The sequence below is a fragment of the Zingiber officinale genome, chromosome 11B (genome assembly GCF_018446385.1).
Source record: "Zingiber officinale cultivar Zhangliang chromosome 11B, Zo_v1.1, whole genome shotgun sequence".
In the NCBI taxonomy this organism is placed as follows: Eukaryota; Viridiplantae; Streptophyta; class Magnoliopsida; order Zingiberales; family Zingiberaceae; genus Zingiber; species Zingiber officinale.
This window is the reverse complement of record NC_056007.1, coordinates 8,494,080-8,503,759: the sequence shown is the minus strand read 5'-3', so window position 1 is coordinate 8,503,759 and position 9,680 is coordinate 8,494,080.

Sequence of the window (9,680 nt, the reverse complement as noted above, 5' to 3'; positions counted from 1 at the left end):
CAAGTTATCGCGGCGAATTGTCGCGACGAATTGTCGCGGCAAATATCATTTCTCATATATATTTTTAAGAGGGCCCTTGAGAGTATACAAATGCACGAGTAGATAGTAGAATCTAATAATATGTTAATATTAAATTGAATATGAGTGTTAATAAAAGAAAGATGTTGTGTAATATGTTAATTCTATATATATTTTTAAAAAAAAATTGACATATATTGACATTCAAACTAAACTATATCCTAACTACTGTCATTTTGAATAATTTAACCTTAACTCAATACTAATAATATTGTATTACAATCTAATAATATTGTATTAAATTTTAAAAATAATTTATTTTAATATATTTGGATTTTTACAGAACATCAATAGTATTCATCTGTACTTCTCTATTTCCACATTTAAATTTTTATCCTACTCCTTTAACAATTCACTATTCTCAATTACACCGTCAAATTCAAATCTAAGAATATAGAGTGTAAATTAAAAGTAATAAATTTTTAAAATTATAAAAACATGATAAAATTTATCACAAATTCATTATACAACCTAGGGCAATGATATTCATCAACCAATATTACCAATAAGTTCTATAGATGTTCCTAATTTAAAAAGTATTAAAATATTAAATTTTTAAATAATATAGATTCACTAATCAATTTTGTTCAAAACTAACTAATCCACCTAGAAAATTCCAAATTATTTCAAATTAAAACTAACCTACAATGTAAGTCTACCAGCCTCCTTATATCTATATACTTACTATATGATTGTGCATTTGGATTAACAAATATAAAAAAAATATTACGCACCATAAATATTATACTCTAAATTTTAAATCTTAAATCATAAAAAAAAACACACTCACTCTGAATATTAAACTCTAAATTCTAAACTTTAAACCAGTGTAAATTGAGAAATGGATAAAATTTAAATGTGAAAATCAGTGCTTGGACTTGACTTCTAATATTTTAATTGATTAAAAACAGATATGGTTTGTTTATTTTATTTGATTTATAGTCAAGTCCTGATTTGTTGTACACGGCTCATTGCGATTCAAGTACCATGTTTAGATACTTGGATCCTAGTTCAAACTTTTCCAACGTTTTCTTGAGTCACTTGACTTGACCTTTCAAGTTGGAATTTTCTTCCTCAAGTTTTACATCTTGAGTTGAAGTTCCAACTTGAACTTGGTTAGTCGAGTCACTCAAGTTAACTTACTTCTTAAGGTGGTCTATTTCTTTAAGTAGCAAGTTTTTTTGTTTTTCAGATTTTGATAATTTTTTAAATAAACATTTAATTACTTTAAGCAAATTTGACTTTGAATAAATCGTTATCATATTTGGACCTTCAGAAACGGATGCGGATCATTGGCTTTTCTCGAACTTGATGTCGGTCACGGATTCATATTCTTCCTCGGATTTGAAATCTTCGTTTCTTACCATAAATGCAAGATGACTCGAGTGCTTTGATTGCTCTGTGTCAGATTCGTCGGAAGATGTCTCGTCCCATGTCACTTGGAGGGTTTTCTTTCTTCTTGTCGACTTGGGTCTTTCTTCCTTCCGATTTGGGCATTCGTTTTTGAAATGCCCCTTCTTGTTGTATCCGTAATAAATCATTTCTGATTTGTTTTGTGTTTGGTTGATTGATGTCATTTTGATGCTTCTTTTGAATTTCTTCTTTGTTAGCAATCTCCGGACCATGTTGACTAGTTCTTCTTCATTTGTTGAATCAAAGTCTGATTCACTTTCTGATTTGATCTTTGTTCTTGATTTAGTTTCCTTACTTGGACATGCATACAAAGCAACTCCTTTCTTGACTTGGCTCAAGTTATATTGTTCGTGTAATTCTAATTCGTAAAATAACTCATTTAGTTTAAGAATTGAAAGATCCTTAGAAATTTTGTAAGCATCTACTATTGATGCCCACAAAGTATTCCGCAGAAAAACATTTAGTGTATACCTTATTGTGCCGTGATTCTCCATATTGTGTTCGATCAAATGGAGGTCGTTGAGGATATCCTTTAGTCAAGCGTGTAGTTACGAAGCCATCTCTCCGTGGAGCATTTTAATATTAAATAAATTATTTAAAAGTAGGTCTCTTTTATTTACCTTAGACTCATCGGTCCCTTCGTGTAGCTTTACCAGATAGTCTCATAATTCTTTAGCATTGTCGTATGGATCGACTGAGTTCAACTCCTCCATTGTAAGCCCACACTGAATGGTGTTGATTGTCTTGTAGTTTAGTTGTATGTTCTTGATCATTAGGGGAGTCCAGTCTTCTGATTCTAATGGCGTTCCATCTTTCATTAGAGGTGTATAGCCTTTTCATTAGAGGCGTATAGCCTTTCAGTATTGAGAACCAAAGCTCAATGTCAGACTTAAGATAACACTCCATTCTGTTCTTCCAATAAGTGAAATTCTCCCCTTTGAACAATGGAGGTTGGACGGTGTTGTATCCTTCTTGGTAAAAGTTCGACATCCTTGTAAAAAAAAATTAAATAAGAAAATTTTCAAGACTCTCGTCTTGGAATTAGTAGTGCTGGAAAAAGAATTAAGAAAAAGAATAAGGGAAAAGATTTTTTTTTTAAAAGTGCTCAAAAAATGATTAAGTACTTTCAGAGCTACGAGACACTGATACTAATTGTAGGATCAAAAGAGTGCGATAGAGGGGGGTGAATATTGCGCTTTTAAAAAACTTTTTCTTTTAATCGTTTAAATCAAAGTCGTGCAGCAGAAAGTAAAAAATAGGTTTAGTTACTTAGTTCGGAGCCTAGGTCGACTCTTACTCCAAGGCCCGTGATCCTTGATCATACCGTTGGGTAATCCACTAAAACTCTTTTCTCCGAAAACCTCGGAGAGAAGCAGATCATACAATGAAATGAGTAAGATAGTAACAGCCTACTATCTTACTTATATTAAGTACAAAATAAGATAAATAAATATACTGATTACTTAGATAGAAGATGCAGCTCGATCGGTACTTCTTGGATGGTACAGTAGCTTGCTTGATGGATGCGTAGAAGAGTAGTAGCATGAACAGCAACTTGCGCAGAGATGAACTTCGAACAGATCAGTTTTCATTCATCCCTCAACCTCGGACCTCGAGCTCACTTTTATAAGAGTCGTCGACGTTCGATCGACCGATCCTTGGGTTCAGTCGATCGAACTAGCTCCATTCCATCTTTGCTGAGATCTGATGCTAATTCAATCTTTGGCATTTAATGACATTAAAGTGTTTGGTCGACTGATACCTTTTTCGATCGACCGAAGAGAGAATTTCCCTATTCGACGAGATTCACACTTAATGCTGTATTGATGAGGTGTTCGTTCGATCGACCAATCAACTTAGTTTCCTTCTCTGCTTCTAATCGAAATGATTTGTGCCACATCCTCAGGGTTCGGTCGACTGATCAAGCTTTGATCGGATTTCACTCTACTTTGATATGAACTGGTGTTTGTTCTGAGTTAGCCTTGTTCGATCGATCGATCCTCCTGTTCGATCGACCGATCAGGCCGAACCTACAAAACAGAGTTAAACAGTATATTCCTATAAAATAGAGATTAGCACAGTAATATATATAAAATGCATGAGTAGTATTAGATAGTAGAACTGTCTTGATCTCAACTTGGAAACCTTTCTGATTTTTTTAATTGGATAAGCGACCTTAGGTTGTTCCCTTCAGGAACACGACCTCACTGTTACTCCTCTAGTTGTTTACCTCAACCTACCTGTCAAACTTTGATCCTCTAGATCTGTTTAGACTTTTCACTTAGCCTTGATCGACTTGTCAGGACTTTCTCTCGATCTCACTGCCAAGTGTCGAGCCCTCTCGACCAACTTGGACTTTTCACCTGGGTTCCACGATCTGCTAAGACTTTTCCTGCCTAGCCTCCAACTAGGTCTTTCCCGATTGAGTAAATAGCCTGCACACTTAGTCAACTTGTTAGATCGCAACAAGACTTAACTTGAACCTTTGACAACATCAAAACTTATGTTTGATTCTGGTGCAACCTGCACCAACAAAGGCAAGATGTCTCGAGTGCTTCGGTTCTTTCGCGTCAGACTCCTAGGAAGATGACTCGTGCCACGTTGTTTGGAGAGCTTTCTTCCTCCTTGTCGACTTAGGCTTTTCCTCCTTCTGGTTTGGGTATTCATGTTTGAAATGTCTCTTCTTATTGCATCCATAACAAATCATTTCTGATTTATTTTGCGTCTAATTGATTGGTACCTTCTTGGTGCTCCTCTTGAACTTCTTCCTTGTCAACAGTCTTCAGACCATGTTGACCAATTCTTCTTCATTTGTTGAGTCTGAGTTCGACTCACTTTCTGATTCCTTCTTTGTTCTTGATTTGGTCTCCTTGCTTGGTCCTGCATATAAGACAATTCATTTCTCGACTTGACTCAAGTTAGACTAGTCATGTAATTCTAATTCAAAAAATAATTCATCTAACTTAAGAATTGAAATATCCCTTAAAACTTTGTAAGCATCCATTATCGATGCCTACAAAGTGTTCCATGGGAAGACGTTTAGTATATACCTTATTGTGTCGTGATTCTCCAGTTGGTGTCCAATCATATGGAGGTTATTGAGGATATCTTTGAGTCACGCATACAGTTGGGTAGCTGTTTCTCCAGGAAGCTTTTTAATAATAAATAAATTATTTAATAAAAGATCTCTCTTATTTATCTTTGATTCATCAGTTTCCTCGTGTAGTTTTATCAAGTGATCCTAAAGTTCTTTTGCATAGTCATAGGGCCTGACTCAGTTTAGTTCCTCCATAGTAATCCTGCATTAGATGGTGTTAATTACCATGTAGTTCAGTTATGCGTTCTTAATCATTAGGGGAGTCCAGTCTTCTGGTTATATTGGCTTTCCATCTACCATCAGAGGTGTGCATCCTTTAAGTATGATGAACCAAAGTTCGATGTTGGACTTGAGGTAGCACTCCATTCTATTTTTTTAGTAGCTAAAGTTTTCCCCTTTGAACAGTGCGGGGCGGACAGTGTTATAGCCCTCTTAGTAGGAATTTGACATTTTTGCAATCACAAATAAATAAAAAAATTTTCTAAAATTCTCATCTTGGGATTAGTAGTGTAAGATAAAAAAGAAGCGTATTGTAAAAAAAAAATCCTTTTAAATAATAAAAAAGTTTTTGAAAATTATTCAAAAACTGTTAAGTAAATTCAGAGTGATCTGCTCTGATACCAATTGATGGATCAAAGTGAAGCGATAGAGGGGGGTTTGATATCGCTTATTAAAAACTTTTCTTTTCATAACAAATTCTAAATCAAATATCAAAGTAAGACAGTAGAAAATAAGATAAAAGAAAGAAGGTGACTCAGGTAATTATTTAATTCGGAGTCTATGTCAACTCTTACTCTAAGACTCACGATTTTTTATCGCATCGTTGGACAATTCACTATAATTTTTCTTTCCGAAATCTTCGGAAAGAAGCAATTCATACAATGCAACTAGAAGATAGTAATACACTACTATCTTCTTGAAATTAAAGCAATGCGAGTTAATAAAATTTATAACGACAAAGAATAAGAAACGAAGCTCGTCGGCAATCCTCAATGTAGCAGCTTGCACGTGAAGATGATGCACGAAATATCAAAAGCACAAATAGAGAGCTAATTCGAAATAGATTGAAGAGTTACCTTGGCTCGGACCTCGAGCACCGCTTATATAAGTCTCGTTCGGTCAACCGAAAAGTCGTTCGGTCGACTGATTCTTTCAGTTGATTGATTCTCCTATCGATCGATTGAACCTCATGCTTTCGTTCTTCACTAAGATCCGATCTTCGTACATTTATGAGCATTAATTGATAGGTCGACTGATCACCTTATTCGGTCGACCAAACAGAGCACTTTCCTTGTTCGTCGAGATTTAAAATTAATTCGCCATTAATGCTTTTATTGTTTGGTCGATCGATCCCTGCGTTCGATCGATCGATCGACCTGGCTTCCATGTTTGCTTCAGCATGATCTGATCTTCGTTCTATATTAGTCTGGTTTGGTTAACCAATATATGTGTCCAATCGACCGATTAGGCTGGATTCTGTAAAACAAAGTTAAACATATATTTCTTATAAAACAAAGTTAGAATAGTAATATATGATGTATGAGTAGTATTTGACAATAAAACTATCTTGATCTCAACTTGGAAACCTTTTCGGTTTCTTCAGTTGGATCAGCAACCTAAGGTTATTCATTTCCAAAACATGACCTCACTGTCGCTCCTCTCTAATTACTTACCTCAACCTACCTGCAAAACATTGGTCCTCCAGACCTGTTTGAACTTTTGCGCTTAGCATAAAATCAACTCACTAGGGCTTTCTCTCGATACCAGATCTTCCAGACCTATCAAACTTCCCTACCAAGTGTCGGGTCCTCTCAACCCACTTGGACATTCTACTCGGCTTCCACGATCTACTAAGATTTTCCAGTTGAGTAAACATCCTGCACACTTATTTAACTTGTTAGATCACAACAAGTTTATTTAAACTCAGGTTCAATTCTGGTGTACTTTGCACCAACAGAGGCTACTTGGGAAAGAGATGTTACATTTTAGCAATTTGAAAAGCATATTGATGCATACATGCAAAAGCGTTCGACAAGGACATCGAGTTTTTCTAGTGGCGGTGGTTTGTTAGCCCCTTAACTCGTTAGCAAGGTTGGGCACAAGGATTGACTCATTACTCCTTTTATACAACTTATTGGGCATGTGCGCAAGGCATGCTAAGCAACGACAAGATTTGCGGCAGCGCACGGGGGTTGTCCAAGACAAGTCAAGTAGGAGGTCAACTTGATGGTGGCAAATAGATGCGAAGATTGGATGTCCAAAGTTTGAGCATTTAGCTAAGCAAGGCTTATAGAAAAGGCAGGCCATAGCATGCGACGAGCACATGCAATGCAACATGAGGGATGGAGCAACAAGAAGGTTGTTTTTGCATAAATCCACGGTGCAATACTTAGGCCATGCATCGGGCGTGCCTGCTAACAATTGGCATAATGCTAAAGCAATCAATTTGTGGAGTCAGGCCTAGGCCAAGTACAAGGATGCAGGATGATGTTTGGCATGGTGCCAAAGCATCAAGTGATGTGCCCAGGTAGTTGGGATATGTGGCATGACAGTTTGACAAAACTACCTTGCAACCGTTATAACTGTAAGCCAACTGCTCCTATGCATTATAAATAGGCAATGTTGGGCAATGACTAATAGGAGAGGAATGTGTGAGCAATCTGTCAAGAGTCCACTTGTAATCATTTATTGTAAATACAAAAGGTTGGGAGTTTTTCTGTACGTTGGGCGTTCTTGCTTATGGCTGGTTTTGTGCCTTTGTCTTGTGTATTCTTTTGCATTTTGGTGGTGCATTTGTAGGCTGAATCAAGTGTTGGACTTGGTGGCCGCATGGGAAATTTCTAAGGCAGAAATTACTCCTATGGCACCACCCCTAGGAGTATGATGCAGTACTAAAACTTACTATAATGGAGACAAGGGATCAATTACCAATGGACATATCCTCTTGAAAAAAAATCCCTTCCACCACCTGGCTAATTTGACGATTAGTTATAAGTTAATCACGTGATTTATCTTCCTTCACATAATCTGGGGATGAATGATTTACCTTTCATCATATAACTTGAAGAAAAACTATGAGGAATACCTAAATTGAACGTAATCACTTTTTACTAGAATCATACAATAATAAAACACCTAAACTAAATAAATAAGAGATCAAAATAAATATTCTCTAAGTTGATTTATGCATAAATTAAGCTCTTTATTTATTTGATAGACAAATTACGGGAAAGATTATATATCTCCCAAATTAGTCTACCTATATAAAAATATATATATTATAAAAGTTATAATTATGTAATAGATATCATCGATAATTACTATATATGATGTAGAATAATTTACACTTATGACACAACAAATAACTTTATTAGTCTATAATTATAATTATGCAATAGATATATATATATATATATATATATAGAATAAATATTATTTAAACTTATGACACAATAATTTGACTTTAAACCTTTTTAAAATAACTTTAATCAAATGAGTTATTATTTTTTTATGTATAATATTTTTATTAAATTAAATTTTAAAAATAATTTCTTTTAATATATTTGGATTTCTACATAACATCAATATTATTCTTACGTACCATCTCTATTTCCACATTTAAATTTTTATTCTACTCCTTTAACAATTCATTATTCTCAATTTATACTTGTCTAAATTAAAAATAATAAAATTTTAAAATTATAAAAGCTTATAAAATTTGTTACAAGTTCATTATACGAACTAGGGCAACGATATCTATTAACCAATACTACCAATAAATTCTATAGATGTTCCTGATTTAAAAAATATTAAAATATTAAATTTTTAAATAAGATAGATTTACTAACCAATTTTGTTCAAAACTAACTAATCCACCTAGAAAATTCCAAATTATTTCAAATTATAATTAACCTATAATGTAAGTCTACCAGCCTCCTTATATCTATATACTTGCCATAGTACATGTGCATTTGGATTAAAAAATATAAAAAAAATTATTACATACCCTAAATATGATACTCTAAATTTTAAATCCTAAGTCACAAAAAAAATATTAAAAAAAACACATTTTGAATACTAAACTTTAATCTAAACCTTAAATCTAAAGCTAAAAAACTTACGCAGTTTAAATACTAAATACTATACTCCAAATCCTAAACTTTAAACTTAAAAAAAATAAAAAAATAATTACACATAATTAATACTATATCCTAAATATTAAACCCTAAAACTAAAATTTAAAAAAAATTACGCAACCTAAATACTTATCCTAAACCTTAAATCCTAAACTTAAATAAAAATTACACACAATTAATACTATATCCTAATTTTTAAACCCTAAGTCTTAAAAAACAAAAGGGTGCCCCTTACTTCTTTTCACATTTAAATTTTATCCATTTCTCAATTTACACTATATATATTGAGAAATGGATAAAATTTAAATATGAAAAGAAGTAAGTGGTATAACAAAAAAAGTATTCTATATTTTTTTGGAATTTTAAAATTTAAATACGTGCTCACGAATAATATTAAATATATGGATTATAAAAATATGATTTAGAGGATACATCATTATACTGATTGGTTGATTTATATAAATTGCATCGCTAAATAGATGAGGTTCGTTTAAATTAATCAATAAATTTTTATGACATCCTCTGATCGGATTAGAAAATCCTGTCACTAATTTTTTCACGTATTAATGTAGCTGAGACCCTCTACTTTGCAAAAGTAGATCATAAGATGATCTTTTTATATATATTAGTAAAAATTAATGATCTCCACGTGAAAAATAGATAGAGATCATTAATTTTTAAAATGGATCATTTCCTAATTCATAAAATGATGGATCAGGATCCGATCTCGTATTAATGGCAGTTATTTTTCATATGAAAAAAATATGGGCGTGAATTAAAGTTATTGGAAACGAAAAAAATATTCATTTTGATGTCTCTTACTTACAAAATTTACAGTCATACAAATGAATAGACATTTGGATTTAATTGGAATAGAAAATGATTTACAATGTTAATTTTCACTAGATGTAATGTGTGTTTCTGCAAATAAACTTAAAGTCCCCGGAGCAGCTCTC